Raw genomic sequence first — 27,399 nt, forward strand, 5'->3', positions numbered from 1 at the left:
AACTATTCCCATCAAGACTTAGGTAGATGGGAAGAAATTAGTTAGTGTTTTTGGCAGTTGATGTGCTTCCCACCAGCGCGGTTACTGCTTATTGTTACTGCTTCCTTCCATCTAATTTTCTGGCTCTTAGATGTAACGAAATGGTGGTACCTTGAGCTCCAAAGTGGTACATTGATATTAAAGTGTTAAGAATGTGCCAAGTCAGGATGAAGTTTTAACATTTATAGTTTAGTCCTACTTGTTATATTATTTTCATTAGTTACCTCATTAGCTAGTTCACGCTTTTATACTCTGTTAGGGCTCATTGTAGAAGATGTTGAATAAAAAATCTCAATTTTTATCTTTTAATTAGTGGTATGTTAAGAAAATGAAGTGTTTCTTATGCATAATTAGCTCAAGGGGAAAGGTTATGTTGTTGCTTCTTGAAACACTTCAATTTAGTTTTTTGGTTTTTGTTATGATATAATGGTTTTGTAACTCTATGGATGGATTTAAATTAAGCAAGTTTGATCCTTTAGTTTAAACTAGGGAAGTAAATAACTTAGTTTTCTGCTCATCCCTGGGATCCAGCATACTGTTAGTTTTTTTCTTTTTGATTTTTCCCTCCCAACTAATCCAATATGGTATTATTTGAGAGGCTAGAAGCACTGCTTAGATTAAAAACTAAGAAGAATTAACCCGATTAGCCGCTCATTCAATCGTCTAAACTAAAAATAACCGGCAGAGATATAATATGTGTATAATTTATGTTTAATATATGTATAATCATGTATAATCAATGTATAATATATGTATATGACTAGAAAAAACAAACAATGAATATGACTGGCTACTTGTGTAAAATCATTTAGCCCAAATTCCAAAAATCAGAAGGGCCTAAGTGACAAAGCCCAAGCATCTGTTATGGTCCAGTTCATTACTTTTTCTTCTTTCATCTCTTACATACCTTGGTTATATGGAAAATAATGTGATTAGGAGAAAAAGAAACTTAAGCCTAAATATACCCTCGAGACTTGCCTGTAAGGATAATTTGCACAAATAGGATATTTTAGGTGCTACTCTTGATTTTTCGACCCGTTCATGGGCGTAACTTCAAGTTTAATAATTTTTGCCTGCCACTTACTTCATGGGTAACACGTTTGACTTTTGAACTTAAAGGTAATTCAAAAGGTTTGCTCATGGGACAAACGAGGGTTCAAAAAATCAAGACCATTTATTTTCAACGTCATTGGGTGTAATTTCCTGTACCTTGCAAAGGATCCATGGATGACCAAGAAAGGTTATTTCATAAGCTTCTATTGCACTTAGGAGAGATGCAACTCTAAGCTTGAACCAAATGGTCGAGCCTACGTCATAATTTGTGACATCATGAACTACGTTTATGGACCGTTATTTCTCAAAATATATGTTAGATTAAACGTTATCCCATTCCCCATATATATATCCAAGTCTTGTCAATTATCAATATATAATCATGTTACTGCAATTTCTATGTTTAGCACAAGCTAAACTTAATAGAAATGTAATATATAGTTAAATTGGCCTAGAAATAAGCTAGTATGCAATCGTAATAGAAATGTAATTCTCTCATGCGTTCTATATACTCCACTTCATTTCCATTAATAGGATTTAGTTCATCGATCAAATTATTGCCTTCGTCTCAAATTATTTGTCGTGGTTTTTAAAAATAGTTGTCTCAAATTATTTGTCATTTAGAAGTTCAAGAGCAAATTATTATTTTTTTCCTTTTCTATCATTAATATTAATTGTTTTTGAAGACTACAAATACCTTAATTATGAGTAAGTATTAAATGAAGAGATATTATATATTAAGACATAAATAAGGAAAAAATAATCAAAAATCTTTCTTATTTAATATTTTTTTAAGAAACGTGTAAAAGAAAAATAACAATTTGAGATGGAAGGAGTAATGAAATAGACCACATATTTATACTTTGAAGAGCAAATTTTTGGACAAAATCCAATGCCTTTGTAGATATGTTATAGAACATAGCATTTAATGTGTGGGGAAAGTATAATGTGTTAATTTAATGTGTAACATGAATTGTAATTTAAGGGGAAAAAACAGACAATCAAACATTTGCAGAATGCATTTGAAGTTTTCTGCTAAAGTAGTTTGACATTTAATGTAAAAAAAAAAAAAAAAAAAAAAAAACTAGACTTATGAAAACTAAAAGAATTAGGTATGCTCTACCATACTCATTTATGAGCAATATATATACAAAGCAGTGAGTTTAATTCCAAAGCAAAATAGTATAACAGCATGATTTTCCCACAACTATTATTCTTCTTTCGAATTACGAGTTGTCCTTTTCTTCCTTTTTAATATGTTCAAAAAATTATTAATTAAAGAAGATTTAGAATATCTTCCTAGAAATTGTCGTTGATCATTAGTATATTTGCAGTACTACAAATTAAATCACAATCAACCCAAAATTCAAGCACTTGTCAAATCAAATGCAATAAATCCTAGCACTAGTTAAAATTATAGTGAAATTCATAAATACAACACACTCGTAAAGATGTCATAATATGCGGAGGTGATATCAGAATTTAAAGTTTGTAGGTTCGAAAATTTCATCTATTTAAATTTATTGAACCCTTAATTAATAATTTGTATATCCAATAAATTTCTTAAGATAAATACCAGTTTAGACCAAAGTTAATATAGTCAGTCGAACCCTTAACCTACATGCTAACTCCGCCCCTAGAGTCATCGTTTTATTTGCCTAAGCCCCGATAGGCATATTTAGGTGTTTGTTCTGGTTCGAGATGGCAGGTACTCGCAAAATTTCAGATACCACTATTATAAAAAAATATGGGGTTTGGAAGGAAATAAATTTGGAAATAAGTTCAATGCACCTAATATGGAATATTGGTTTTTACTACGTCCACATATTTGCTGTTTATTTATGAACCAAAAACATTACTATAAGATTACCATTTCACCAGTTCTATATACATTCAGTATTTGTCGATTCATAGCGTAAAAAACGGAGTCAATATTCAAGAAATGTAATTTAAATTGGATTTCTTTAATATTTCCCAGAAAAAGAAAGTGGGTTTAAAGCAAATAAAGCGCTGTTATATCTTCTTTTAATTATTGGCTTTTTATATGGGGAACTGTGACCTATGTCTTTTACTGTGGAATTTTATTCAACCTTTTAATTTATTAATTAATCCTTTTTTCAGTTAAATAAACAAAGACAAGATACCTTTTATTTAAAAAAATCTGTTTTTTTCAGCATAAAATATGGCACGTGCAAACCCTATTCAAGAACAAAAAGAATTAATTCAAAATTTGTAGCTTAGTCCAGGCAAAGTATAGTCGTGCACACGAGTGGTGGAGCATATTAGATTCTGGTTATTAAGTCTTAATTAAACCAATTAATGCTAAACCCTCTAGTTTATTTCCTAATAATGTACTTAGATGTTGTCTCTATTATAACTGGAAAAGCTTTAAGAATCACAGCCTGACCTTCCACCCAATCTTGACCAAAGATTTTAAATCAGGAAAGCAAAATACAATAATACATACTATTCATTTGTGAAGATATAGCGTGTAAACAACTAGTTCAACTGAATTTAGTATTTTTGGCACATAATATGTGTGTGAAGAATTATCAAGATTTTAACAAATATTTTTAAAAGTCCAATATGTGTAGTTCTAAAAATTTTAAAAGTTGAATCAATCAAATTTAAAATTTAAATTTGCTTATGTTCCTAATAATATAAGGAAAAGGACAAAACACGATATTTTTGTGTTACTATTGATTTTTTTTTAACCCCATCAACGGAAGTTTTGAGAAAAAAAATCTCATGTGTGTTATATTTAAACACACCAAACAGGATTTTTCCTGATCGCCAAAATTTTAAAGTATACTTGGCAGAATTTCAACAATTATGGTGATCGTCAGGATGTTGCCGCAAATCCTATCGGATTACCAACAGATTTTACCATTCTGGCTGAACATTGACGATCGTCAGAATTTTTGATGCTTTAAAACTCTGGTATTGAAAATTTTAATGTTCTTCATAATTTTTGGTGCTTTAAAATTCTAACGAGCGTGTTTTGAAATTTGACGCAGTTATTATCTCAAAATAAATTATAATGAGGACAAAATATGAATAATGATTTAAAAAAAGATCCATACATTCTCAGTTTCATTTCTATGATGATATGTATGGATGTTTGCTAGTTGAGTTACCACATGGATGCTTAGCCATTGCTGACTTGGAATTCCTTGATTCTTTATTTTTAAAATATTAATTTGTATATATCCAGCCTAATAATTCCCTAATCATGATTAAGTTGGTCTACTCTTTTATTAATCATTTGAATCTAAGTTCTTAAATTTATGAGTTGCCTTTTGGGTACCTCAAATGTACTATGAATTGTCCTTTTGATTAAGAAGTAAGTGTTGGCATAGATATTTTTTTTCTTTTTTAACTTACTTTTGAGTTGTCCACTACAAATTTTTTTAGACAAATAGTAGTGATGACTAGTCATACTTTTCTTTAATTTATTGTTATTTTTAAATTATTAAGAGCGGTGACAATATATGTATTTTGTAAGAAGCAAAAGTGCATTTTAAGCTAGCAAAAAAGAATTAAGACAGAATTAATGTCACAAAAAAACTATGGTCAACCCTAGTTTGTTATAGCTCCATAATGGAGGAAAAATTAAAATATTAAACTATATATTAAAACACATATCTAGCAATATATAGGCATACATTCCAAGCGTGTTTCAGTACTTTCATGTCCCCTACCTAAACCTCCATTTAATATTTTAAACTAATTACATGTAGTCAATTATAATATAGTATATGTATATATAAATACATCTTTTTTGTTTGGGTGAAAAAGAAGTTCGGTTAAACCTCTCTATAACAGCCTCATTTGTTCCGAATATTTTTGGATGTTATAGTGAAGTGTTGTTATAGAAACACACACACACACACACATATATTATAACATAGCATAAAAATTGGTTCCGGAAAAGTTTGACTTTTATAGTGAAGTGTTGTATAGTTAATATAGCACATGCTAGCCAGTTTTCGGACTGGTCATTCAAAATAGCCAGCATTTGCAAAGTCATTGAAAATTAGCCACTATTGTGCTGCAACACGGAAAGTTCCAGCATAATATACTGGAGATCGGTGCACCTGTGTATGAACTTCCAGCATATTGTGCTCCAATCTCCAGTATATTATGCCGGACCGGTATATTATTATACTGGAGTTCCGTATATTATACTGGAGTATTTTTTAAAATTTTGAACAGTATTTTCGTTCAAATTTATTTTTATATGAAAAGTGACTAAATTTCGATTACTTTTGAAACTGTTGCTATTTTTGAATGACCACTTGTAAATCTGATTATTTTTTAATTTCTTCCATTATTATATAGGAATATTGTTATAAAGAAGTATGATGGTAATTGCGCCGCCTATTCACGACAAAATCTAAAAAGGTTCCAATGAATCTAGCCTTTTCTGAAGAATAAAAGAAAAAAGAAAAATTTCTTTATTTAAAAGGATTATTAAGTAAGGCTGGAAGAATAATATAATATATTAAAGTTGATTTATATTTATTGTTCACAAAGGATACAAAGTATGTTGCCTCCACTTTTTCCTTATTAATGTTCTTTGTTCGAATACCATGTCATAATAAATTGGTTAGAATAACCAAGCAAAAACAAATTAGGAATATATTGTTAAAATTACAGAAATAGTTACGTGGTTAAAAAGATACTGCTGGTTTAAATGTAAAACAAAAAATAAGTTAGTCACAGAAAATAGGATTAGACAAAAGATCGATTAGTGCTGATTTTAAATATAAGAGAAATTTACTTGTATTCAATCTTTTCACCAAACTAAAAGATTTAACCGTATACGTCACAAATTGATATATAACATAAATATGATTTATTTATAGTTAACTTATAAAAGTTATTTTCCATTTATTAATTTGACAAGAATATAATATGTAAATTACCCATCTGAATTAACAACTATGTAGAAAACAGTCTTTTTCATCTGGCGTTCAATATTTTAGACTCTGATTAATTAAATTCTAATCGGGAAATTCCTGATTGAAATACTACGCCCCTTATAAAAAATTATTTTATTCTCATGGCTCAAGCTTAAAATTTATGACTAAGAATGTAAAGATATTTATTATCCACCATAACATTTGGTAAGTCCTACGTTATATATATATATATATATATATATATATCATCCCGTATTCGATACTCATAATCCGATTTGAATTCGCGTCGGAAAGTCTTATATCAAGGATAATTGTTCCTAATAAAGGCGACTTCATACTTAAGATTCGAATTTGAATCAAATATTTTAATATTTCACCACAATCATTGTTAGTCATGGCCCAGGGGCGGGTGCACGCTTACCGAAGCGGTGTCGCACGACATCGCTTCGTCGAAATTTTTTACTAAATATATATTTATATATATTAATACTGTACGAAAACAGATAAGTAGGAAAAAATGACACCATTTGACATTAATTGTATCCTGATTTTTTAGTTATATGCTTGATATTGCTCTAATAGGTTAAAGGTTCAAACCTCAACTAACACTTTTTTGTTTTGCAAATATATGAGGGAGCCTTCGTAATTAAAAATTGTGATGAAATAGAATTGAACTCAAGGACCTTTTCTAACTTAAGCTCAACAAAATCAATAAACTAGGACTATTTCTTGTCTAAAAATATAATAATCAAAATTATATTCTAATTCTTTTATAAATTTCTTATTTACGCCCAGAGTCATGCCTCTTATATTCTCTATTCAATGAGCACTACTATTCCATCTCTACTATAGTAAATAATAAATAAATGTAAAAAAACAAAAGTGGTTAAAATTTTCTGACTTCTCAAATTTCCAAGCTACGTCGACGTCACGTGAAGGTACACGTTTCAGCTAGTTAACGGACGGAGCATAAACGGTGCCGGTAACGGGAGTATTCAAATGGGTGGTGGACATGTGTCAGCGTGGAACCGGTTGTGGGCCCATAGAGAGTCCAAAAAACAAGTCCATTAAATTGTTTTGGACTTCCGAGACATGGCCCGTACGATCCGCTTGTTCTTCCCATGAACTTTCTCACCTAAATTTTACCAATTTATTAATTACTTCCCAACTTTGTAAGTACACAAATTCTAGTCCCACTTGCAATGCTGCATTTACTAATTGTATCAATACTAACGTCAAACTTTTCTATAATAGCGTTATTTATTTGGATATTTTATTGATCGATTTAGTAAAGTATTGTTATATAAAATATACATTATAATATACCTCTTTCGGTCCACAACAAGTGATTATTTTTTTTTTTTTTTCTGGTCCAAAATAAGTATTCATTTACATAATAACGAATGCATTAATTTTATTTTTTCAAAATTTGCCCTTATTTACATATTTTATGTGTCAAGGTAGGAAGGCTCCCCCCTACCCACGTGAGTCCCGTCCTGCCCAGCCTTGAACTAAAACTCGGAAACCAGGACACATAACTATAAGAGAGTAGCTGTCAACGAGAGCGTGAGCATCCCACTATTCTTTCTTCTCGCGGAGGCCATTCTAATAGAAAATAAGACTCTTATAAGTGGTAGTACCTAGTTGGATGGTTAATTTAATGAATATATCTTTTTTTTACTAGAAATTCTATTTTCTTAATGAGTACGTGCCACAAGTAAAATGGTCGCTCATTGTGGACCAGAAAGACTAACATGAAAAATTGGTTCCAAAGAAAACTTGACTATTATAGTGAAGTGTTGTTATAAAGGAACTGTTGTAAAGTGATTTGACTGTATCATTTTTTTAATCTCCTGCAAATGCTTTTTATATTTGCATATAATTACGGAAATATTTGTTCAATAAAATAGCATTGATATGAGATTAGATCCGCTAAGCGAGAGTTCTTCCACCTGGAATTTCAAGATCATACGATCGTCTTTTGTTTTTATTTAATCAATCGATTTTACATCAAATAGACGTGTACCGTTACCTTCACGAGCAGAATCTTAGCTCGAGTCAACTTCACATACCTTTATTTGGATCTGAATACGATGAGTAATCTATACCTTAAATTTGTGACCTATAACAAGTATTTATCACATTAGAAATTCTATAATATGCGAGTATTTCTAATTTAAGACTCCATAGCATTTGTTTTCACCGGACACAATTGACTATTCAGTTGGAACATCTGTAAAGTTGATGTCATGTGATTGAAGGAGGTCATGGATTCGAGATGTGAAAACAGTCTCTTGCAGAAATGTAGGATTAGGCTGCGTACAATAGACCTTTGTGATTCAGCTCTTCCCCGGACCCCGCTCATAGCGGAAGCAGTTTAATGCTCCGGACTGTCCTTTTTAACCATCATCAGACAATACCCTTATTTTTAACAATATAATAATTGATGATATGCTACTAAATACTAACACATGTCACAAGCTTTTACGTCTATCCAAAGATGCTACACGACGTATTTTTGCCATTTTGCATGATAAATTCTCTTTTTCATGAATAAAATTACAGCATACCAGACAATAGCCAATGAGATTTTTCACATAAGACACACTAGAAAAAGGTAATTTCTCCGTTCTAGTTTACGTAGGGATGTTTTGATCACAAAATTTAAGAAATAAATGAAGACTTTTGACATGTAACGTAAATATATATATGCGACTAAATTAGAAGTAGTAGAGTTTCACATGTTCTTTCATATTATATTTTCATATAATATAATACGTCATGTCATTAAGGCTGGGTAAAATGTGCAATATCAGATGAAACAGCTTTCTATAGAAATACGATAATTATAAAGAGTATCACATGAACGGAGAGCGTATTACTTCTTAAAAAATAATATTTCTTGTGTCGTGACCTATATATGTAACAAATTTACCAAAAAAGAGAAGAAGAAAAACATTCTTACATAGCGAAGTCGAGCATCATCACCGTCATATGCTTTTCATATACGTACCAAGGCTCAAGTTCTCATCTGCCTTTTTATAACAACTTCGTTAGTTCTGATATTTCTCTATTGCTATAATGAAATGCCGCTATAAACAAAATATGTTGTAATATAACATAAAAAATTAGTTCCAAAGAAAATTTAGTCATTATAGTGAAGTTCTGTTACAGAGAATGACTGTTATGGAAAAGTGTGACGGCACATAGCCAACATCACCATTTATGAATATGAAATTGCAGTAGAATTAATGTAAGTAGTGCTAGAGAAGTAGCTCGCACGAAGGAAAAAAACAAATAAATTGGCTAAGTGAAGAAAGAAACACATACAAAATTTATGAGAGGGCTAAATATATGAATATATTCATGAAAATCGAGGGGCATCACGTGACTTCAGTACAATTTCAGGCTTTCAGCCCATACTTCACAAATTCTATTATATACTATTAACATGCTGTTTTGCTGGTGCAGGAAAAGGCAGGAGAAACGAATTCAGAAATGACTAAGAATTTTAGCACCATTACTAAAGCCATTGACCTGTCAAGAGCTTATTTATATAACACCATCATATTTGGAAACTTCTATTTGGAACTTTGCCCCTTCCGAATCACTCAATAAATTTAAGGTATCTTTACAAAAATAGTCGGATCGAATTTACTGTTTAGTTTTTCTAGCCGAGAGATGAGCTGAAGATTTGAATCTTATGGATTCACGATTCTACTCCTTTTAAGTTACTATATTCTAAATTATTAATTTATACTAGTAATTTGTGGAATAGACTTCTGATTCATATATACTGAATGATGTATTTTTATTATTCAAATCATCATGTAAACAATACGCAGTTATACTAGATAATATTTTATACTTTGGTATAACTATATATGTTATATTGATTTAAATCTTTAATGTGTATATTTAATTTATGTTTTATATTTTAATTAAATAAAACAAAAACACTAAAAGTATCAAATGATAAAATATGTAAGTTCATTTTTCTCTATAAAATAATTATAAGACCATGGTACTATTTTTTTTTTTTGGTAATTTGACACTCAAAAGTATTTTTTGGGAAAGATCGGCCAAACACAATTTGTTTTTCAAATATTGCAAAAGTACTTCTTAAATGAATTGGCCAAACACAAACTGTTTTTTTTTCAAAAATATTTTTGGAAAAAGTACTTCTAAAAATAAGTACTGTCACGACCCGAAATTCCCACAATCGGGACCGTGATGGCGCCTAATATTTCACTTGATAGGCAAACCAATCTTAGATATAATTATTAGCCATTTTTAACAATTCAAATCAAATGATACCAATAAGCTGAATAAATTGAATTAGAGTAAATAAACTAAACTAATGTCGATATCCAAATACAATCCTAGCTAGAACTGGTGTCACGAATGCATGAGCATCTAGAGTGATACAAATAATGGTCTGAATAAAAGAATAATTGTCTGAATCGACATAAACAACTAAGGTAATATAGAAGGGGACTTTAGGTCTACGAACGTTGTGCAGTTGTACCTCAAGTGTCTGTCAAGCACTGGATCCAAGCAATCTGCTGACCGCCGCCAGGACCAACTTCAAAATCTGTACAGGAAATGCAGAGTGTAGAATGAGTACAACCGTCTCCATATACTCTGTAAGTGTCGAGCCTAACCTCGACGAAGTAGTGACGAGGCTAATGCGGGTCACTTACAATAATATGTACGCAGTAATAATAATAATAATAATAATAATAATAATAATAATAATAATAATAATAATAATAATAATAATAGTGAAGGAAACAGAAAATGACGATAAAGTAGTTAATTTATGAAAATAAGCTCAATCTTCACCATCATAGAATCCAGAAATAACCGATCTCATAATTTCATATAACAAAGCTGGAAACCAACATAGTAACAACAACAGATACAACATACACAACTCGTTGCAGCGCGCAATCCGATCCCGCTGTACACACAAAATCCTCCCTTATTCCACCATAACACCATTTAACAATATCAAGAATCACATACAAAATCGATTGTGGCGCGCAACCCGATCCCACCATATCATCAGAATCAAAATCATAATCTTCCCTTATTTTACCATATCATAGTTTATCAAAAACAAGTATTACGTACACAACCGTTGTGGCGCTCAACCCGATCCCACTATATTATGATAATCAATATCAAAATCCTCCCTTATTTCACCATATCACAACCGTTGTGGCATGACAAGTCAAGTACACTCGTCACCTCGCATATACGTCATTACACCCGTAATTTACATAACATAGAGTTCAAGGGTCCCTAATTCCCTCAAATCAAGGTTAGACCCAATAATTACCTCGTTTCGCAACCAAATCAAAGCTTAACTGGGGCTTTTCCTCTAAAATTCGTATCCAAACCAGTCAAATCTAAATAAAATAGACTTAATATCATCAAAAAATACTAGGAAAATCAATTACAATAGATAAACCAAAGATCAACCTCGAGCCCGCTTGGTCAAAACCCGAGATTCAAACCAAAACTCAATTACCCATTCACTCCCGAGCCCGATTAATTGGAAGTCTAAATCTCAATTTTACAAAAATCCTCAATTCTACCCAAATCCTCATTTCTACCATGAAAAAGCATATAGATTAAAAGTTAGAAATCAATGAGTGTTGATGGAAATAGAAGAAAACGAGTTAAAATGTACTAACCTACGAGGTGGGGATGAAATTCCTCTTCAAAATTGCCTCTAGGCCGAGTCTAATGAGAAGATGGTGAAAAATAAAGAAAATCCCGTCTTTGGGATATTTTAAATAACTGGCGACAGGTCTTCGTCGCGTTCGCGAAGGACCTCAAGCAATCGCAAAGCACTGCGGCCCGATTGGCCTTCGCGTTTACGAGATGCTCTTCGCGTTCGCGATGGTTCTTCCCCTCTGGCCTTCGTATTTGTGACCCTTTGATCATATTCATGTAGAACACCCAACTGCATGACTACTACTTCAGGGTCTGCCCGACAGAGAGTAGAGAGTTCCACTCCTAGTGCTCAGGATCCACGGGAGTTTACTCTGAAGACTATGTCTTCGATAAGAGAGGAGCATCTGGAGCTAGTGAGGAGAGACTGCGGATGGGGCCAGGGGTTAGCGTTGCAGGCGCTTCCCCCGAACGAGGGTATCACGAACCTCGCCGATGGATTCCTGAACGTGTACTTGTACCCTTTTGTACTACGCCCCCCTGATAGGGTCGTGCTCGATTTCTGTTTAAGTACCAGGTTACTTTGGCGCAGATACATCCGTCGTTTTGGTGAATAGTGTTGATGATGAGGTTCTTTGTAGAGAAAGCGAGGCTTGAATTCACGCTCAGTCACCTCGTCAGACTGTACCAACCCTTTTATCAGCGAGGCCTGCTAACCTTGCGGTGTCGTTCGTCTTCGTCTTTTGTTATTGATGATGAGGAAGATGGGGATCGAGAGTAGATTAGTCAATTAGTCTAGGTTCGGACGACTGATGTTATCCCTGTGGAACTTATGTCGTTCCCCGAGGAATGGAATTACACGCGTAAGTGGAGCGTCTCGTGTTTTCTCAGATTCGCTCATGTTGAAAGCTAGTTTAGTAATCGCGTTTCCTTCTTTTCTGCAGCAATTTCATGGGCGCCGAGCGAAGTTCCTGATTTGACCGGCCGGGTCCGGTAGCTGGTGACTTATTCGACTTGTGACGAGCGTAGGTGGCGATCTGTATCCCGGGGCAGATGGGAAGATAAATACCACAGTACGTGCATACGCTGCTTTTACCTTGTCCTTCATGTAATAATCTTGTCGTTATAGGTGTTGGAGGGTCTCAAAGGGTGAGGTTGTGCTCCTCTGGAGAGGGAGTGAAGTTGCTAGCTTTCGAGCTGAAGGACGATAATGCTAATTGGAATATGCATTTGCAGTGCGATGGAGCTCACAGCAGGACAAAACTTGTCCAAGTCTTAGTTGAGAAAACATCGCCCGAGCCTGCTGTACCCGAAGTCTTCGGCTCTGGAAAGGTGGTTCCTCCGAGTGATCATGCTTCGACTGAGGTTGGTTCTTCAAGGTCCGAGGGGTCTAGATCAACAGAAGTGTGCTCGGCCTTCGAATAAGTCTGCCGACTTCACTTTGCGGTGAGTTTTGGCACAGGCCTTCCGCATCTCGCGTCTTCCCTTCCTTATCGAGTTTTTCTTTTGCAGGCTTTTGACAGGCTTAGGTCTGAGCTGCTCCGTCATGGGGCTAGGCTCCGAAAATCTCTGGATGAGGGTAGGTCCCTTAGGATCCTTTGCGAGGAGAAGGAAGTTGCGTTGACACACTGGCGATATGAGGTGTACCGGAGCTCGAATTACGAGAGCTATTTGATGGAGCAGGTAATTTCTCGTGGTATGCATTTTGCTTTTAACCTTTTGGGTTAAATTTTTGCCTATCCCAATTGCAGAGAAAGACGGAGGCTCTGGAGCGCCTTAGAGATGAAGCCGACCGAGTAAGGAATGATTGTGGTGAGCTAAGAGCTCAGGCACAGGCTTTAGCTTCAGAGGAAAAGGGTTCCTGGGCTAAAGTTCCTGCCTTCGAGACCCAACTCCGCTTGTCTCGTGACAACACTTCAGTTCAAGTGGATATGATTATGAAGCTCGAGTCCAAACTTTCGAAGGTCAGGGCTGAGATCGTTGATGCTTGGTCTGAAGCAGTATTGAGCCGGACTAAGGCTGATTAGGAAATGGCAATTCATTTGATGGATGCTACTAATGCCCAAACCGAGTTGAAGAAGGTCCTCGATCGTGAAGAGAGGATCGATGAATATGTTCGTTGCAGATCCCGAAGAAGGGTTCTTGAGGAGATCAGCGCCAGGGGTTTTGTTCTCTCGGAAAAGCTGGCGCGAGCGAGGGCGGACGAGCGTGACACTCGGTCACTCCTGTCCGGCGACGAGGAGAGTGAAGTCAAGGATGATAAGTTGTAGAGTCAGGGGCAGGGCATAGATTCTGCCGTCTTGTATGTGATATTTCCAGAGCACGTTTGTAGATGGAGGATGCACTTTTTTACGTATGTAAAATAGAAGAGAACTTGAAGCTTTATTCCTTATGTACCCTTTTCTGCTTCGCTTCCGACCAGGTGGAGTGGTTTTGGAGTTGGTGAGAGTCCTTAGAGTCGTAATACGGCTCCGGGGCTCATCAGGGGTGCCCAGGTGCTCTTACGCGTTTGGTCGATGCGACCTTTAGTGTAAGCTGGCGTTGGAGCTCTTATGCTTTGCTCAACTATTTTGGGTTTGGTCTACGAGTCGGGCTTCGACTCGAGCCCATTCGACCCTCAAGCTTTTGTGTCTGCTTGGGCGGGCGACAATGGTTCTTACGCCTTACCCTTGGGCATTTGTATTTTAACTATTTTAGGTTCAGTCTCCGAGTGGGGTTTCGACTCGAGCACAATTGACCCTCTAGTTCTGTATTTGCATGGGCTGGCGACAACGGCTCTTATGCCTTGTGTCAAAGTGACCTTTTATGTGCGTGGCCCCGAGGTTCATGATTCTGGCGACGATGGCTCCTACGCTTTGCCCTTGGGCATGTATAGTTAACTATTTTGGTTCTAGTCTCCGATTCGGGTTGCGACTCGAGTTCACTTTGACCCTCAAGCTTTCAAATTTTTAAGTTGGCGACAGCGGCTCTTACACTTTTGGTCGTTGTGACCGTTTAGTGTGTGTGGCCCTGAGGCTCATTAGGTTGGCGACAATGGCTCTTACGCTTTGCCCCTTAGGCATTTGTAGGCTTTGTTTTCCTCTTGTTAAGGTCTTTTTGAAATGATTGCCTGACCCGTCGTCGGTTCGTGAAGAACCTCGATTTCAAGTCGTTTGCTGCGATGTTCGAGCATCTATAAAAGGTTTAGCTCGTAGGTAGAGTAGCTCGAAGCCCTGTGATTTGGAGCTGACATGGTCGAAGCTCGTTTGCCTATCGAGTGTAGCCTATTTAATGGGCTCTTTTCGAAGTAGATTCAAAGTAATGGCCTATTATTTTATAGCAACGTTTGGGCGTCCCCAAACCGCGTTAATTTAGTTGGTGAAGCCGTATTGACCGTAGTCATTTGTGTTTGGTCGGAGCCATTTTTAATCCCGAGTGTGGTAGTTTAGGCGTCTACACCAAGGGTATGCCTTTTTGGGAGTCTTAAAAATGCGACATATAGCCTAAACTTCGGGATCGAGTTTTATGCCTGTAGTAAGGTTTTACAAAATTTTCACGCCTGTTGAGGTCTTACAATTTTTTCATGTCTGTTGAGGTCTTACAGTTTCGTCATGCCTGTTGAGGTCTTAAAGTTTTGTCACGCTTGTTGTGGTCTTACAGTTTTGTCATGCCTGTTGAGGTTTCACAGTATGTTCATGCCTGTTGAGGTCTAACAATATATTCATGCCTGTTGAGGTTTTACAGTATGTTCAAGCTTGTTGATTCTCGGTGCGAGTTTTTATTTGAGACCGGGTCTACCCGCTTGGGGTCTTGCGGCCACGGGTTTTTAACGAATGGCGATTGGTGACAGTCTCCGAGTTGTCGAGTTTGCTTAGGCTCGGAGGCCGTTACTTGTGAGCTCGGAGTTGCTTCATCGAGGGCCTATGAATATGGAACTATGACCCTGAGGCCATGCAGGTGCCGATTTATTGACGCTAGTATCTCGGAGCATTCTCGGCGGAGGGATCCTTGTTGTGAAAATGCTAAATTTTCTTTGGAGTACGAGATGCTTTGGCGAAAGATATATTTTGATTGTTTTGGCATAAGTACATGTTGTTTTGTTGCCGTGAGCCCGGCTTGTGTAGACACAGCTATTTTGACCGTTTGCCCCGGTACATTGTTTCCTATTGGAACTTAGTTAGTCACCCCTGGTTCTTCCGAGCGGAAGGCCTCTCAAAGGGGTGCCCCCCAGTGTTCGGGGTTGATTGCAAAAGAAGCCCTGCAAGCTTGTCGGATCCTTCTTTGGTGGCGCGTGTATGTTGCCTCGTTAAAAACTTTGCTGGTAAAATTTTGGGACAAAAGCTCGGCCCAAGGAAAAGAACGCAACGGATGCCGCTAAGGCCTTGAGATCTTCGGGTTGGGTCAGCATTTCCGACCGCCTCGATCGGGTATCTGCACAGGGGTTAGTGTAAAGTAATGAAAGAAGGAGGTGGTCTTACCTTATCGTGGGGTGCGCAGGCAATGTTCCGAGGTCTGATGTGTCCCTGTTATTTGGAGAGATGACTCGATACGGTCCTCCGCTCTGCTTAGCCGAAGACGTAGTTTGATTATCCTTTGACCTTTTTGAGAGTAGAGATATTGGTGCCGGCATTACATTACGTAATGCGAACACTTCCCTTGATGCGTGTTGTTCCCCGTAGACGGTTTTAATTCCGTCCTTTGTTGGGATTCCATCATTTGGTGAAGGGGGGATGGTACCACTCTCATGCGGTGCGTTCGTGGCCATCCGAATAATTAGGCATTTATGCCACGCGTCTCCTTCGACGTCATGGAATTTGGTGTTCCGGTCTGCGTCGACCGTGCCGGCTGAGAGAATGGTTTCTCCTTTTGTTGTTTCGATTGCCGTGTTGAATCCATTGAGGATTCGATAGGCGAGCATGATTTGGTCTAGCAGTCCGAGCTACTCTATCACCCTCGACCCGATAATGTTGGTCGAGCTACCTAGATTCACAAGCCCACGTTTTATTCGAAATGGATGAATGAGGAAAGAGGTTACCAGTGCGTTGTTATAAAGTTGGGGCGAGGTTTTAAAGCCTTCCCTGCTGAATGTGAAGGCACCTTTGGGTACGTATCCCCGGGTTCGTCTTTCTCTGGCGATGGATATTTTTGTCCTTCTCTTCACAAGTTCCCAGGGAGTGCCGACGCCCTTCCAATACCATGATAACGTGTCGTGGCCCATTTGATTCATTCTTCTTGGCCACCTTTCTTTATCGGAGCTGAACTTGAGCCCGATCGCTCAAAAGTTCTCGGCGTCGACTTTTACTGAGTAGCTTGGCGATTTCCTTTCAGAGCTGGTGGCAATCTTGGGTCCTGTGATTGTGCGAATTATGAAGCTCACATACCAAGTTGTGACTCCTCTGGGAAGGATCCGACTGAATAGGCCTGGGCCATTTGATGTCCCTAGTTTTGCTGATGGTAGATGCGATTTCCGATGCAACGACGTTGAAGTTGTATCTTGATAGACGAGGTGCCCCCGTTGGCCTCGTGTCTCCGTCGAATATGGCTCTGTTGATGAGTCCTCGAAGATATTATCCTTGATCCATTCTCCGACCGTTGCGAGGTACGCTTCGGGGCATTCTTCCTATCTTCGATGTATTGTTGGTATCTTTCTTTGTTTGGTTTTAGTTCCATTGTCAGAAGTCTTCTCGGATATACTGAGCCCGAGGGGGCTCCCAACTAGTTATCCTCGACCCTGATTTCAACTGGTACCGGTTGTGGACGTTCGACCAGGTCGTAACTGGATACTCGATCAAGTTCTGTTTCAACTGTCTTAAAGCCACTGGGCATCGTTCATTTAGGCCTTGAGTGAAGGCCTTCACCGCCCGGTCGTCGGAGACCGGGGGTAGCTCCGTTCGTTCCGTCTGAAAATGAGATACGAATTCTCGCAGCATTTCATTCTCCCTTTTCTTAATCTTGAATACGTCGGACTTTCTTGTTGCTACTTTGATGGCACCGACGTGTGCCTTTGTGAAGGAATCTACCAGCATGGCAAATGAATCTATGGAGTCGGGATCTAGGTTGTGATGCCACATCATGGCCCCCTTCAAGAGAGTTTCTTCGAACTTCTTCAGTGAGATGGATTCGATCTCGTCGTCTCCTATGTCATTGCCCTTTACCGCGCACGGGTAGGCAGTGACATGTTCGTTGAGATATGAGGTCCCGTTGTATTTTGGGAGTTCTGACATTATGAACTTCTTTGGAATGGTTTTCGGAGCTGCTTCTTCTGGGAACGGCCGTTGCACGAACTTCTTCGAATCTACACCTTTCAGGACCGGGGGTGCGCCCGGGATGTGGTCGACCCTGGAGTTGTAGGTCTCGACCTTCTTATCGTTGGCTGCTATCATTTTCTCGCCTAATTCGATCCTTTTGGTGAGGTCCTCCAGCATTTTCATGATGGCAGGGTCGGCTATCGATCCTTTGTTGCTCGATCTCTCCGGTACCTATTCGGTCGGGGGAGTAGTTTCCGGTGCTACTGTGCTAGGAGTCTTCGGGTGGCTTTGCAACTAAGTGATAGCCAACTGTTGGGCCTGCAACATTTCAAAAATAACATGAAGACTAACTTCATGTTCTTCCCGGGCTGGAGTTTTTTGGGCGTTCTGTTGGTCGCCATGTTGTATACTCCTGTCGGTGTGTGAGGTTTCGTCGACCTGCTGTGCGTCTTGCGAATCCGTGTCCGCCTGAATTGGTCTAGGTGCGTTATTAGATGTCTGCGGGGGCGCGCCAGCAACTGGAACAGCCACACCGTTTTCTCCATGATTTTCAAGGTTGTCGTTCTCAACTCTGTTTACCAAGCCAGACATCTTGACCTAAAATCGAAGATCTTGGACAAGAAAAAGTGTGAAAGATAACTTGCGTGTGTAATGAAACCAGCAAGAAAATAATCACTATTATTTTTAGCCGCACGGTGGGTGCCAAACTGTTTACAGTGAAAATGGTAATAACAATTAAATTTATTGATGGGACTCTAAAAATTCGTGATCTATTTTTATGCTATTTGTTAGAGCAGTTGATGCTAGATATGTGAGGCTTAACGAAAAAACACGAACGAAAATAGGGTTATAGTCAAACCGAGGGGCTTGCTGTCCGGTCCTCGGAATAACCGATAAGCGACCTCGAGGTCGATGCCTGGGCTCGGGCTCGAGCTATTGTGGATAATCAGGAAAGGGCTAATAGTTAGGATATAATTAAAGGAGGCTATTTATGTCCAATATCAAGTAGCAAATGAAGAACAAGTATGAAAACAATAAATGAAAGAGGTAGTCTCGAGCGAGTAAGTTAGAGAGAAAGGAGAGAGAGAGAGTGTTGTTATTGATCTTATGTAGAATAGTTGGAGCTACAACAACCCTTCACAAAATGATGAGGATCCCCTTTATATAGGAGGGGAATCCCGTCATAGTACAAAATACATTAATTGTAAAGGCATGGAGATGGGACGGCTAGACACGACGCCTCGATACAAGCTCTAGGTAGGTCGGTTTTGTCAGACTTAGCCGTGTGCCTTATGAATTCCCCATTTTACTCTAGCCTCGATCTATGTCCTCTTTAAGTCGGACCTCGACGAGCTCCGAGGGAGGGAACTTGGTCACAGTTTCGCATCCTCGGGGTCTCGAGGTGTTCTTCTGAAGTAACGCAATAGCAAGAAATTAGGCCCTCTGATTTCGCCGTATACAAATTCCTTCTGTCCTTATAGCTCTGGATCACCCTAGGATATGGTTCAACTATCAAATCCTAATAGGCGACCAACTATGTGTTCATGTCAAATATAATCGACCATTGAATGACCTAAGAAACTCATTTCTTCTTTCATTCAATTGCCCTGGCCAAGGTCTTAGTTTTGTCGTTTATAATTCATGACAACATGGAGCTTAAACTCATTATTAAGAATTGACAGATTCCATCTTGATCAATCACTAATTCTACAAGTATTTAATCATACCCAATATCCTTTCAACTATCGCCCTAGGTCCATATGTGTCTAGTATCAAAGCACAATAAATAACTTGTCAATTACTGTGACGATCTCAGGTCAAAGAAAATTCTTACATCACATTCTTCAAGAGAATATCATATTGACAGTTTATGGTAATTCTAACCATTAGGAATTATCCAATGAGTCGATTCAATGATCATATCTCTATATGCATCATCTATCTATGTAATTTAGTTAATGAGATCAACTAATCTTTATCCCATAAAGACGATCACATAAATATTGATCTAACCGGATTACTAATGTCCAAATTAATAATCCTACGATCAAGAACAAATTTAGATTAAATTATAAGAAACTTTACTCTCATTATCATGATCTCCATCACGATGACAAGTCTCAAAATTTAATCAAGGACCTTATCAAATAAATAAATCAATTAATAATAATGATAAAAGAATATCAAATGTCATATATATTTTATATCAAATAACGTTCACAAAAATATGTTCAAATCATCAAATATGATATTGGATCTAGGGCATATCTACAATATCCCAACAGTTGTAGCTTGTATATTACTGAAAAGATGAATTAAAATTTAGGTATCTAAACAAGTTGCAGTACTAAACCTCAAAGAAGATCCAAGTTTTGTCTGCTAATAAGTTAGTTTAATGCCTGGAACTATATTCTTCTTTGAATAATTATTGTAATTTTGGCCTCTTTGTCTGTCGAATAATAATTATAATTTATAAAAATGAATTTTAATTTGCTGTATTAGGAATGAATTTAGTCGACTACACTAAACCTGTCTTATTTGTTGTCCTATGAAAACGTATAGGTACAATAATATACTGATTTGACATGTACAAAATCTAAAATAACACATGCAGACAAATATCTTCTTTTTCCTCTCCCTTAATTTATAACGAAAATCCGATGAATTTTCCATGTCATTTTTCTTTCAAAATGTACTATGACAAATGTAGCTTAAATTTTCCCATTTCTAAAATCCTTTCTCTTGTCTACTTTCACATAACACTATATATTTGGAGTCAAATCATTTTTTTCTTGACTATGCTGTTAAAAAAAACTCTATTAATCTTTAATATAGTAGCCGTGCTATAATATTCTTTTTGTAGATGTATAACTCTGCTTAATAAAACTTAAGAAATCAATGTACGAGTATATACGAAATTAACTTAGATGAACTATTTAAGAATGTGGTGGAATCGAGTTTCTTAATTCATCTGATTTGAGTTTTGAGGATGAAGTTTTTTTTTTTTTTTTTTCGTAGGACTTAGGGAGCAACTACTAGAAATTCGGCAAAAACAGATCATAATGGTCGGTCAAAAAATAGGCCAAAAACTGACCAAAGTTGGTCGGTTTTCAAAATATTTTTTTTTTTTTTTTTACGAAACCAACTAACTTTGGTCGATTTTCTTTTGCGCAAAAATGCGGGAAATTATTTTTGAGTCCCGCGAAATTTATTTTTCAAGAAACCGACCAACTTTGATCGGTTTTTCATTTAAAATAAATTAAAATTAATATTAAAAAACCGACCGAAATCCGTCGGTAATTCGGACGGTCATTTTAAAAAATCGACCAACTTTGGTTAGTTATTTTCGTGTGAAAATACAATTAAAGAGTATAAATGAAATAAAAGACAGTCTTAAAATAAAATACACCAATGGTCTAGTGGTAGAATAGTATCTTGCCACAATACAGACCCCGGTTCGATTCTCATATGGTGCATTTTTTAATTACATAATTAAAATATCAACCAACTTAGTTTTTTCGGTTTTTTTTTTTTTGAATTTAATTGAACGACCAACTTTGGTCGGTATGTGTTGCGTTTTTTTTTTCTTTAAAGGGTGTGAATGAGAAATGGAAGAGGCACCTTTTGGGTTGCACCTTTTGGGTTGCACCTCTCCATATCATCCTTCCTTTGTCTGTAAATTTAGAGGCTTGGCCTCATTTTTGAGACATGAAAAATCTGAAAATATCTCTCATCTTTTCTGCATTGTAGCATTATTTTTTCAAATAAATAAAGTGTCAAATGTGATTTGCTCCGTTTATTGAGTTCGCTGTAATTTGTAGTGCCGCTATCACATAATAGTTATTCCTTTCTATCCGGGAGGAATTAATCCATAACCTTGGGCAACAGTGAGGGGATTAAATCCTTAAGGACATACAATAAACTTGTGGGCTCGGAATTTCTGTTTTCATTTATTGAACTAGCATTTCTTTACTTCTCTGATTTTCTGGTTTCGAACATAGATTAGCAACAGTATGCACTTCCGACCTTCAAAATACCGTCCACACGTAAATGGTCGCGTTTTGGACGGTTATTGGCCATTATCGACCCACTTTGGTCGGTTTTTTTGAACGATCTTGCCCGAAATTTTAGTAGTGGGCGCTAAAACAGTAAATGCTTGAAGAAAAAATTAAAGATAACTTAAATGTTTTTTTTTTGTTTTTTTCATTATTTTGGACGAGTTATTTTTCTTGAATCAAGGGTTTATCGGAATAACTTTTCTATCTAGCATAAAGTAGGAGAAAAGTCTACATATACATTATATTCTTTTCAGACTCCACTCATGCAATTACACTGGATATATTGTTGTTGCTATATTATTTTAGACAAATGAAACCTTTCCCCTTTACCGACTTCATCCCTATAATATAATGGGTTCGTAATTCTATTAAGCACACAGCATAAATCAAGGTAGTAATCTGGAACTTGATGCATAATTTTGACATAGAACCCAATTAGAAACTACTATAATTCTGTCTCCAATTAAAAAAAGGATTAATTATTTTGAATTGTTTTTCTCCATTTTTCGTGGCTCAAAGTAATCAACCTTACTACTCCACTTGCTATCTTGGGGTTGATGCTTTTTGTTTGTTGTTTTGTATTCTATGAAACTTCTTGCCCCCCCCCCCCCCCTCCCCCCAAAGTTATACTCAACAAATAAACAAATAATTAGAAATTTCGTCGTATTTTTGAGAATCCAAAAAACAATCAATGAAAACATTAACAACGTCAAAGTCTTTCAAGATTTGAGAAATCCAAACAAACATCAATTAATGTAAAATTTAACGAGAAACTTTCTCAAGAGAGTACTTTGTCGATTCTAATGTTTCATAATTGCTTGTCGTCTTTTGTCTGTGGTCTCATGCACGTTGAATATTTTGTTTAGTCCAAGAAAAAGAAAACCACAAAACTAGCTCTTATTTTGTCTTTGCTAATACCTATAATTAACTCTTCTTCACTTTCACCCTTGGATCTTATAAACATACACCCAAAAAAAAATAAAAAAAAATAAGGCAATTTATGCCAATTTTTTCAACTATTTCCACATAGAACCACACACCTTATGATTCGAATGCTAGCTAAGCTTACCTTTTTCTTTTGAGTTTTCCCAAAATATTCTACACTTTTTATAAATGAAAAGCTTTAATATATCTTATATACATAAAATTTATGTTACTCATTTTTACTTTTCTTCAATACAACTTTGTACTCTATTATTGTTTTTGTAATTTTTATTAACTCCTCATATTTCCCAACGAAATATAAAAATATTCATATTTCTAACTCTTTAATTACATAGTAATTGTGCTTAATACTACTATATTTTTTTCTAAACCCAAGATAATTTAATGATGCGAGTGTCCTTATAGTACTTGTTATTCATTTACTAATCAACATAAGTCGTGATTAAATACTAGTGTGTCTCACATACTTCCTTAATTGTTGGTTGTCTCCAGCTAATAGCCACCGACCCATCCCCAGTACTCCCAACCCCAATGAAACAAACGAAAAAAATGAAATTCCTTAAAACATGGTTTAGTTGCTAATAAAGATGGAGTTTAACTTCTAAATAATAGAACAAAAGATGGGATTAGCAACCTCAAAAATATGACATGTTACCTTCTATAACCTGTCACGACCCGGAATTCCCACCCTCGGAAGTCATGATGACGCCTACTAATGTGAGCTAGGCAAGTCAATCCTTAACAACTTACTTCATTAACAAATCACTTCTTTTAACGATTATCAGTGATAGCATGAAAACAACGAAATTTAATGAATATACGGAAGACTTAAATTAAAGAAACTAAACAATAATACGGAAATCAACATATGTCTCTACCCAAGAACTGGTGTCACATTACTCACGAACTTCTAAGAGTACTAAATATAACTGTTTGAAAGAAAAATATAAACTGTTTGTCTCGAATACATGAGATAACAGACTGAAATAAAGATAGAGGAGACGCCGGGCCTGCGGACGCTTGCAAGGCTACCTCGGTGTCTCACTGGACTGAAAGTTGGCTCCCTTGCTACTACTGCTGTCCAAGACCTGGATCTGTGCAAATGAGCACAGAATGTAGTATCAGCACAACCGACCCCATGTACTGGTAAGTGTCTGGCCTAACCCCGGCGAGGTAGTGACGAGGCTAGGACCAGACTCCAGATAAATCTGTGCAGTTATATACTATATGGCGGAAAAGTAAACATTTAATAAGCAATCAAAGCTGGGAAAGGGGAAACATGCTCCGGAAGTAGCAGATAAAACAGAATATCAAAGAATAGTAAGGAAACTACAATTTAACTTCTAACACGGATAAAGAAAAATAAGGCAACTTTCACTTTCAGTTTCATCTTGTTGCAGGTGTGCAACCCGATCCCATTTCTCATATCTTGTGGTAGGTGTATATACCACCCGCTCCCATTTCAGTATATCTTGTGGTAGACGTACCACCCGCTCCCATTTCAGTATATCTTGTGGTAGGCGTACCACCTGCTCCCATTTCATCATATCTCGTGGTAGGCGTACCACCCTCTCCCATTTCATTATATCTTGTGGTAGGCGTACCACCCGCTCCCATTTCATTATATCTCGTGGTAGAAGTACCACTCGCTCTCATTTCATTATATCTCGTGGTAGGCATACCACTTGCTCCCATTTTATTATATCTTGTGCTAGGCGTACCATCCGCTCCCATTTCATTACGTTTCGTGGTAGGCGTACCACCCGCTCCCATTTCATTATATCTTCTGGTAGACGTACCACCCGCTCCCTTTTACATTTCATCACACAATCACAAGAAATCCCGGCAAAAAAACATAAAAAATATAATAACTTCCCGGCAAGGGAACAAAACAATATTATAATTTTCCCGGCAAGGGAACAACAATATTGAATTAGTCATCCCGGCAAGGGAGAATCACCTATAACCAATCTCAACTCAACTTGTACTCAGTTTAATTATTGAAAATGCTCAATCATAGAAGATCATTAAGTAAAGCACCCAAGTGTCATTTAAGAACACAACAACTTTCAATTTAAGACTCGCGATCATGCTTGACACCAACGTATAGATACTCATCGCCATGCGTATACGTCGTACTCAACAAGAAGTAAGTAGCAAGTATGACTCAACTCCTAATCCTTCAAGCTAGGGTTAGACCAAATACTTACCTCGATGCCTTGATCACCACTTAAGTCTCAACTATAGCTTTACCCCTTGATTCCACCACCAATTCGCTTGAATCTAGTAACAAGTTACTTAATTACATCAATAAGTGCTAAATGAATCAACCCCAATGCATGAAAATGAGTTTTCTAAAGTTTTACCCAAAAGTCAGAAATCATCCCCAGGCTCACGTGGTCGAAACCCGAGGTTCGGATCAAAACCTGATTACCCATTCCCCCACGAATCCAAATATATAATTTATTTTGAAATCGGACCTCAAATTGAGGTCCAAATTCCAATTTTAGAAAACTTAGGATCTACCCAAAACACCCAATTTCCCCCATGAAAAATATTTGATTTGAAGTTGAAATCATGTTAAAAGATGTTAAGGAGTGAAGAAAATGAGTTAGAAATCACTTACCAACGTTTTGGAGAAGAAAAGTTGTTTGAAAAATCGTCTCATATGTTTTGGGGTTTTGAAAAGTAAAAATTAATTGAAATTCCCGTTTATTTATACCCCTCTCAGACCCCCAGTGCGGAGCGCATCAAATGGACCGCGGCCACACAGCCTCCACCGCGGACCGCGCTAAGGCGACCGCGGCCGCGCTGGCCCCTCCCTTAAAACCTGCAGTTGAGCACCCTGTGCGGACCGCACAAAGGCGACTGCGGCCGCAGAGCTTCCACCGCGGACCGCACAAAGGCCACCGCGGCCGCGCTGGCCCCTCCGCTGTCACACGCTATTTCTCGCGGACCGCACTAGAGGGTTCAAAGACTGTGGCTTCCTGAACCTGCAACACCAGACTTTCTAAGCCTAAGGCATCTCGGAACCTACTCGAAACTCACCCGAGCCCTCGAAACTCGTACCCAAGTATACACACAACCTCAAAAACATTCTACGGACATATTCGTGTACTCAAATTACCAAAATAACATCACGAGCATCGAATTAAACCTCGAGATCAATAATATTTCTCAAAACTCTTTTAAACATCAAATTTCTCAATTAAGGTCCGGATCACGTCAAACGACGTTCGTTTTTAACCAAATTTCACAGGAATGACTCAAGTCATATATAAGACCTGTACCCGGGGCCGGAACCAAAATACGGGCCCGATACCATTGCTTTCTAATTAGTTTTCACTTCAAATTTCCTTAAACAATTTCTGAAAATAATTTCACTTAAAAATTCATTTCTCGAGCTAGGGACCTCGGAATTCGATTTCGGGCATACGCCCGAGTCCCATATTTTCATACGGACCCTCCGGGACCGTCAAATCACGGGTCCGGATCCGTTTACCCAAAATATTGACCGAATTCAAATTTATTCATTTTAAAGTCAAGACTTAACCTTTTTTCACAGAATTTCATATTTTAGCTTTCCGGCTACGCGCCCGGACTGCGCACGTAGATCGAAGCGACTCTAAATGAGGTTTTCAAGACCTCGGAAGCACATAATGGGTAAGAAAACAGGTGATGACCCTTTGGGTCGTCACATAACCATATTTAACTTCTAAGTAATCGAGAAAAAAAGAAATAGTAATAACCTGAAAAATAGGACATATTACCTTCTACAACATGGTGAAAAACATTGATGGTGCAAAATATTTTTATACTATCAGCAGTGGTTGAGCTAGTAATTTTATTTAAGGGTGTCAAGATATACAAAAGTAAACACACAAAAAAATAAATAAGGTGAGCCAACATAATATATATATATATATATATATATATATATATATATATATATATATATATATATATATATATATATATATACATAAAAATTAAATTTTCACCTAACTAAACAATTTAATATTTCGGCAAAAAGGTGTCAATTAACATCTCTCAGCATAGGTTGCTCCGTACTGAGTTTAATCACTGCATTCTTGATATGTTTATGATGCTATGAAACAATAAAGACATAATAAAAACTATTTCTTAAAACTGTATACAGAGGAAATCGGAGCTACTCGATTTCGTGGGCTCGAGGGTTACTTCAAGAGTGAGATCGAAATAGATCAGGAGCGAGCCCAATAAGGGGCTTCGAAGATCAAAGTGTCTGATAAACATCGAGGCCAAACGTGACCAGCCTCGAGATAATGTCGTTACGAGTTTGTAACAGAATGAGCAAGACTTCCGCTACGTCCCCAAGATCGTGGCGTAAATTCCGGAATAGATTTGTACGAATTAGTACAAATCCGTACTAGGCGGTTATACAGCTGTCCCAATAAGATTTCCTACTGTAAATAGAAATGTACCTTATTT

Source organism: Nicotiana sylvestris, chromosome 8, assembly GCF_000393655.2.
Source record: "Nicotiana sylvestris chromosome 8, ASM39365v2, whole genome shotgun sequence".
Lineage (NCBI taxonomy): Eukaryota > Viridiplantae > Streptophyta > Magnoliopsida > Solanales > Solanaceae > Nicotiana > Nicotiana sylvestris.